General features: G+C 33.5%; 1 pseudogene; it reads left to right on the forward strand.

Annotated features, from left to right (window-relative positions):
- Positions 1–549: 549 nt before the first annotated feature.
- LOC145286575 (5S ribosomal RNA) lies at positions 550–669 on the forward strand (annotated as a pseudogene).
- Positions 670–7,928: the final 7,259 nt, after the last annotated feature.

Below are 7,928 nucleotides of genomic sequence, written 5' to 3' on the forward strand. Positions count from 1 at the left end.
TACTCAATGTGGGCTTAACAAAGAAGACTATTGCGAAATACCTTGGTTTACAAAACGAACACATTCTTCTTTCATGAACTTAATAACAGATTCCGTTTTAAATCTATTTTTTCAGTAATCCCTTACAGTTCAATTTTTACTCATAATCATTTTCTATGTTGTCGAATTATCTCATAAGTATTATATATATATATATATATATATATATATATATATATATATATATATAGTAATTTATAAAATATATATGGCGATTAAGCTACACTGAATATTCTGCGTTTCATCCAGCTATACGATTCGTCAGGCTTATGCGCGAATTCTGTGGTTGCTTCTTGTTTTTATATATGTTGAGGATTTCTAATTGGCCAATCAGCTTTCTAGTATCCACCGCGACCCTTTCTATCAGCCAATGGGCATGCATTTTATCAAACAAAGGATCTGTTTTAGAACTATATATATATATATATATATATATATATATATATATATATATATATATATACATATATATATATATATATATATATATATATATATATATATATATACACACACGGCATAATCACGTTGACACACCGGTTCTCGTCAGATCACCGAAGTTAAGCAACGTTGAGCCTGGCTAATACCATATGATGGGTGACCATCTGGGAATTTTAGGCGCTGTATGTGCTCTCCGCTTATCTCGGCATTGTTTCCAGTCGTCTTGTACATCAACTTGCCACTGGTATGCCACAATGTTGACTCAGGAGAGGCGTGGTTGGGGATTGCGCAACTCTTGCCACACAAATTTCACGCGCAGGCACCCTTACAGTGGGTATCCATAGTCTATCAAGACCGAAGGAAGCCTTGTATATAACTACTTAATTTACTCACATAAAATTAATATACGAAAGTATAGATTTATGCGTAAACTTTAAGTATTTACTTCAAAAGTGCTCAATACGTAGGTAGAGCTAGTTAGTAAGTTAACAAATGTATATGGCGATTAAGCTAAACTGAATATTCCGCGTTCCAACCACTCTAGGACTCTTCAGGCTTATACATAACCCTGAAGAGTCCTAGAGTGGATGAAACGCGGATATTCAGTGTAGCTTAATCGCCATATACATTTTATAACTTACTATATATATATATATATTATATATATATATATATATATATATATATATATATATATATAAATGAATATAATTATTTAATATAATAATTATTAAACACACACAGGCACTAGTTTTCATCCTTTCGGGAATAATCAGTGCATAGTGACACGATCACTACCGGCAGGGAGATTCGAACCCGGTCATCTCTGACTCCATTATCAAGGAACAACCCATATCGACCAACATTAGCTGCGAGAAATGTCGTTGAAATTTAAACATTTATTTTTAAATGTTTTAACGTCTGTCAGAGTGATCTAATAAGTATATCAATATTCATAACATCACGATCTGCGCATAAACTCTTTTAAACTAGAAAAAATTGTCCATCGTTGGAACATTATATTGTCATTTAATGAAAAACATTGGGACATTATATTGTCATTTTATGACAAACGTTGAAATATTATATTGTCATTTTATGACAAACGTTGGAGCATTATATCGTCACTTTATGACAAACGTTGGAGCATTATATTGTCATTTTATGACAAACCTTGGAACATTATATTGTCATTTTATGACAAACATTGGAACATTATATTGTCACTTTATGACAAACTTTGGAACATTATATTGTCATTTTATGACAAACGTTGGAACATTATATTGTCATTTAATGACAAATGTTGGAACATTATATTGTCATTTAATGACAAACGTTGGAACATTATATTGCCATTCAATGACAAACGTTGGGACATTATATTATCATTATATGACAAACGTTGGAACATTATATTGTTATTTAATGACAAACCTTGGAACATTATATTGTCACTTTATGACAAACTTTGGATCATTATATTGCCATTTAATGACAAATGTTGGAACATTACATTGTCATTTAATGACAAACGTTGGAACATTATATTGTCATTTTATGACAAACGTTGGGACATTATATTGTCATTTTATGACAAACGTTGGGACATTATATTGTCATTTTATGACAAACGTTGGAACATTATATTGTCATTTAATGACAAACGTTGTAACATTATATTGTCATTTAATGACAAACGTTGGAACATTATATTGTCATTTAATGACAAACGTTGGAACATTATATTGCCATTTTATGAGAAACGTTGGGACATTATATTGTCATTTAATGACAAACGTTGGAACATTATATTGTCATTTAATGACAAACGTTGGACCATTATATTGGCATTTAATGACAAACGTTGGAACATTATATTGTCATTTTATGACAAATGTTGGAACATTATATTGTCATTTAATGACAAACGTTGGAACATTATATTGTAATTTAATGACAAAGGTTGGAACATTATATTGTCATTTTATGACAAACGTTGGAACATTATATTGTAATTTAATGACAAAGGTTGGAACATTATATTGTCATTTTATGACAAACGTTGGAACATTATATTGTAATTTAATGACAAAGGTTGGAACATTATATTGTCATTTTATGACAAACGTTGGAACATTATATTGTAATTTAAGTGAATTAATCTGGATAGTTTTACTTATATGAACAAACAATACTAACAATATTCTGAGAGGATGTTCAGTTGTTTTCCATGACACATTGTTTCCGGAATTTAATATATATATATATATATATATATATATATATATAAATTAAATAAGATACGCATTACATTGAACAATTTAAAGCCAGATAGCTGCAATGTTATTTTTTTTACCTATATAAAATAAACGAATGTCTATTTTTAAATATATATATATATATATATATATATATATATATATATATATATATATTATTTAATTTTAAAATTTCACTCAATGCCTTTTAATGGATAACCTACCACATTTTTCAAACCACGCACGACCACCCGTATTTATCCAGCTACAGTAATCCGCAGCTAACATCATGTGGACTCAACTCAATTTCTCCCATTCAACACTATGGCGAAAAATAAGAGGAAAAAATAGACATATATATATATATATATATATATATATATTGTAAAAGGAGAGTATATCTTCGAAATATATCTCTTTAAAAATAGACATTTTTTTATTTTTTAAAGGTAAAAAAAAAATTCGCATTGCAGCTATTTTGCTTTTAAGTGGTCAATGTAACACATATCTTATTTAATTTTCAAATTTCACTAAACGTCTTTTAATGGATAACCTACCCATATATATATATATATATATATATATATATATATATATACATACATATATATATACATATATATATATACATAGCAACAATACAACCCCTACTTAACCATAATACATCTACCCCTTAATCTCAATACTATGTTAAAGACCATATATATTCTTATATATCATGCTATATATAATAAGCTTCTCCTTATTTATTTAGAATTCAATAAAGCTTCCCCCAACATTCTATAATTCCTCTTAATTTTTTTCATCCCTAATGAACCTAACGCTAGACGCCACATCTCCCCCATGCTACCTAGCACCTTCTCTACTCTTCTGATGAGAAGAAATAGGCTTCGAAATGCCCTGATATAAAGAGTCCCTTCTATCCCCCAAATGTTGTCTCTATTCCATCATTCAATAAATGATCAATTCTATATCTACCAATATATAGTTTTGTGTCTTCATTTCATACTCTTGTTGTCCTAATGTATAAGCTCCAATAATTACTGTTGAGCTTGGCATTATCTGGATAAGTCTCCTTTTGTGGAATTGATCTCTCTCTTTTCCTTTTACATTAAGCTATATATATATATATATATATATATATATATATATATATATATATATAAGTATCCGAACTATTGGCATTTTTGACGCAGTGAAGACTTATTTGTCTTTGTTTTTTAAATCAATTAATTGACTATTATAAGTATTTTAGTTATGAAATTTCAATTTTACATCAAATATGTGTTGAATTAGATAAATTGAAGCAATGTACCACATGCGAGTCGATTAAATCAAACGTATTAGACTAAATCTAGGGGATTCTTTTTAAATTTGGCGGAAGTTTACACTCATGATAATGAAAGAAAGAGTTGAATTGATCGACAGTGATAAGAATGAATAGTGCCCCCTTTTTTTTGGCGAGAGGGTTTCTTTTACACAAATTCAGTCACAGCAACGCGTAGCCGTGTACGGCTGGTATTTAAATAAAATACCACATTTTTATAAATTTATATAATGGTTAATAGTAGGTATAATAATTCTGATTTCGTTTATCAACGTATCCCTGGAAAGGGATGGGATTCATTTCCAGAGGATTTCCCTCAATCCCGGCTCCAAACTAGGAGCTTCAAAGATCAAGGATTTTCCTAAGTATGTTGGTGGTACCTACAATATCAGAAGTCTGAGGGCCGCCTAAAATATCGGGGATTCGTAGTTTTTTCAATTGTTCTTCTAGATCACTTGATACTACTTCTAGCATTCCTATTATGATGGGGATTATTTGTGTTTTAACTTCGTGTATACGCCTTATCTCCAAGGTCAACGAGCATAATTGCTCCACTTTTGGTTCTCCTCTCTCACATTCCTGTCCCACGGGACTGAGAATCTACAATCAACCAGTTTTTTTTAGACCTTTTTAATGACGACCAAATCCCGTCCATTATGTTCTAATTACTGGGTCGTTATGACACTTGTCCCACCACACCTCTACATTTCCATCCTCACTTCATTAGGCACCCCCTCAAACAACTTTCTAGCACACTTCACCCCAGCCTTCTTGCACACCTACCAATATATCAAATCCGGCATTCTGCAGCAGCTTCCTCTCCTAAAACCACTTTTTTTAACAATCGTGTTCCTAATGCCTGCTCTCGTGCAAATCAAACAAACGCTTCAGTACGCTTAGCCAAATATCCAGCTCATTAGTCACTTCGTGCATTTTCTTTCTAGTCCATCTGCCTTTTCTCTATCCATACGTTTCACATGCTCAGCCTTGTTCTCACATAACACGACTTCATTGGCCACAAAAGCATCCACTCTTGACTTCTAACCACATGCTCCTTCAATAATTCTAATACAATCTTTTACAATTTTCAATCTTCTCCCACCGTCTTCCCTCTTTTGATACAGCCTCGCTCCGCTACTTCGAATGTAGAATATACCAAACATTTCTAAAACTTTTCTTGTTTTGATATCCATGGCATGCAAATCCTTGTCAGACCATTCTAAAGTTCTCCACTGTATCCAAAAACACTGACTACCCATGCATTCACCGCTTTCATTAGGTTCCCTCCCTACAGTTTCGACTTCGCCATTAGTTTCACTCTTCTAAGATACTCCTGACTTTCTCTTTCATTTTCTGTTCATAATGTCTACACCCTGCAATGCTCCCAAATACTTATACCCTGTATCTTCTATTTCTTTCATAATTTGTTTATTTGGCACCACTATCCCATTCGAATAAACCTTTACTCTCCTTTTCATCACCAGCACTGCACATTTACTAATCTCAAACTCCATCCCGATGTCTTCCGAATATGTTCCTACAAGTTCTACCAGTCTCTCTATTTCCTTTTCATTTCTACCGAATATCTTCAAATAAATAATAATAATAATAATGATAAATAAATAAATTAATAAATTAATTAATAAATAAAATAATACAGCTGATGAATGAGGAAAAACAAAGCTCCCATCGTTAAGAAACCAAGAGCAGAAGAAATTAAAAACAGAAACAGAGACGGTTAACAAGTTCCTCCCACACATCCCAACAAATACAATCACAGACTTAAACAACCCCGTTTACGCAGGCGCCAAAATGGTAAGTATGAATCTCAAATCAGAAAAACAACCGGGGACAAGCGGACCGACAAAACCTGGTTGGGAAATAAGACTAGAAACTCAAATACACAAACATAAAAAAGAAATCAAACTGATCAACAGGAAGAAAGCAATGTGGAGAAAACGGAATATTGGAAACGTAACTGGCAGGGAGAGGCTAAACAAGAAACATGAAGAACTGGGCCAAAAAATAAAAGCAAAAGAAGCGAGATTGAGACGATATAGATATAAATCTGAACAATGCAAACAAAACAGAACATTTGAAACTAATGAAAGCCAATTCTACCAAAATGTGAACGGAGGAAAAAAAAAAAAAAAGAACAACCAAATCCGACAGAAACAAAACTCTACTGGAGTAAAATATGGGAAGAGCGAGGAGATCACAATAGAAATGCCTAATGGCTGAAAGACATGAAAAAAGAGTTACAACAAATAGAAAAAGGAACAGTGAAAACCATAGGAAAAATGGCAAACTGGAGATCACCAGGGCACGACGGGATATATGCATACTGGTTCAAAAAATTCACAAGCTTACGCGAAAGACTAGCCCAAAACCCGAGAAGATGTATACAGGAAGCAAGCGTACCAGACTGAATGACAAAAGGTAGAACTACACTGCTACAGAAGGACACGGAGAAAGGAACCGTCCCCAGCAATTATAGGCCAATCACGTGCCTACCCACCATGTGGAAGATACTGACAGCACAACTGAGGGAACAAATCTACCACTCACTGAATAACCGTGGACTCATCCCCGAGGAGCAGAAGGATGCCAAAAAGGGAAAAGAGGAACACATGATCTGCTGTATGTTGATCAAAAGTTCCTAAAGGAGGTAAAAAGGAGGAGAAAAAATTTAGCCATGGCATAGATCGACTACAAAAAAGCGTACGACAGGATCCCTCAAGCATGGATAATAGAATGCCTAAAAATGTATAAAATACCAAGCGGGATCACCAATGTAATAGAAAATGCAATGAAAACATGAAGACTAGAACTGACAGCTGATGGACAACACATAAAAGAAATTAACATACAAAGATGCATCTTACAAGGAGACTCATTATCACCATTACTGTTCATCATAGCCATGATGCCCTTGAACAGTATTCTGAGAAAGTGCCAAGCCGGATACAAGTTCTCCAATACAGAGGAAAAAATGAACCACCTGATGTACATGAACGATCTGAAACTTTTTGCAAGGACCGAAAAGGAGCTAGAGACACTAATTAACACTACAAGTATCTTCAGCCAAGATATCCAGATGGAATTTGGAATGGAAAAGTGCGCACTACTAGTTGTAAAAAAGGAAAAACTGGAAACGACAGAAGGCATAGAACTACCCAAGCAAACAGAAATTAGGGCACTAGGGGAACAAGACGACTATAAATACTTGGGAATTCTGGAAGCGGACACCATCAGAGCAACAGAAATGAAAGAGGAAATTGGAAAGGAATACCTCAAGAGAACAAGAAAACTCCTGGAAGCGAAATTATATAGCAGAAACCTAATAAAAGGTATGCATACATGGGGAGTATCACTAGTAAGATACTATGGCCTGTTTATAGGGGGGACAAAAGAAGAACTGAGACAACTCGACCAGAAAACCAGGAAACTCATGACTATGCATAATACACTACATGATATTGACAGGCTCTACGTGAAAAGGAAAGACGGCAGCAGAGGACTGATCTGTATAGAAGACTGCTTGAAGGACACGAAAAAAGAACTAGAAAAATGCATAATGCAAAATACTAAAAGGATAATTATGGCAGCGAGAGACACTGAAAAAAAAAACACCAAAACGGAAAACAGAGAGACAAATGACAAAACGAGAAAAAAGAAATGAGAAGAGAAACAACTCCACGGAAGCTTCATAAGAATGACAAAAGATGAGAATAAAGAAAACATCTTGACATGGATGCGAAAAAGACATATGAACCGAGAAACTGAATCTCTAATAACTGCAGCACAAAATAACTCGATAAGAACCAACCATATCAAAGTAAGAATCGATAAAACACAAG

The sequence above is a fragment of the Euprymna scolopes genome, chromosome 10 (genome assembly GCF_053919585.1).
Source record: "Euprymna scolopes isolate OS-2025 chromosome 10, ASM5391958v1, whole genome shotgun sequence".
NCBI lineage: Eukaryota > Metazoa > Mollusca > Cephalopoda > Sepiida > Sepiolidae > Euprymna > Euprymna scolopes.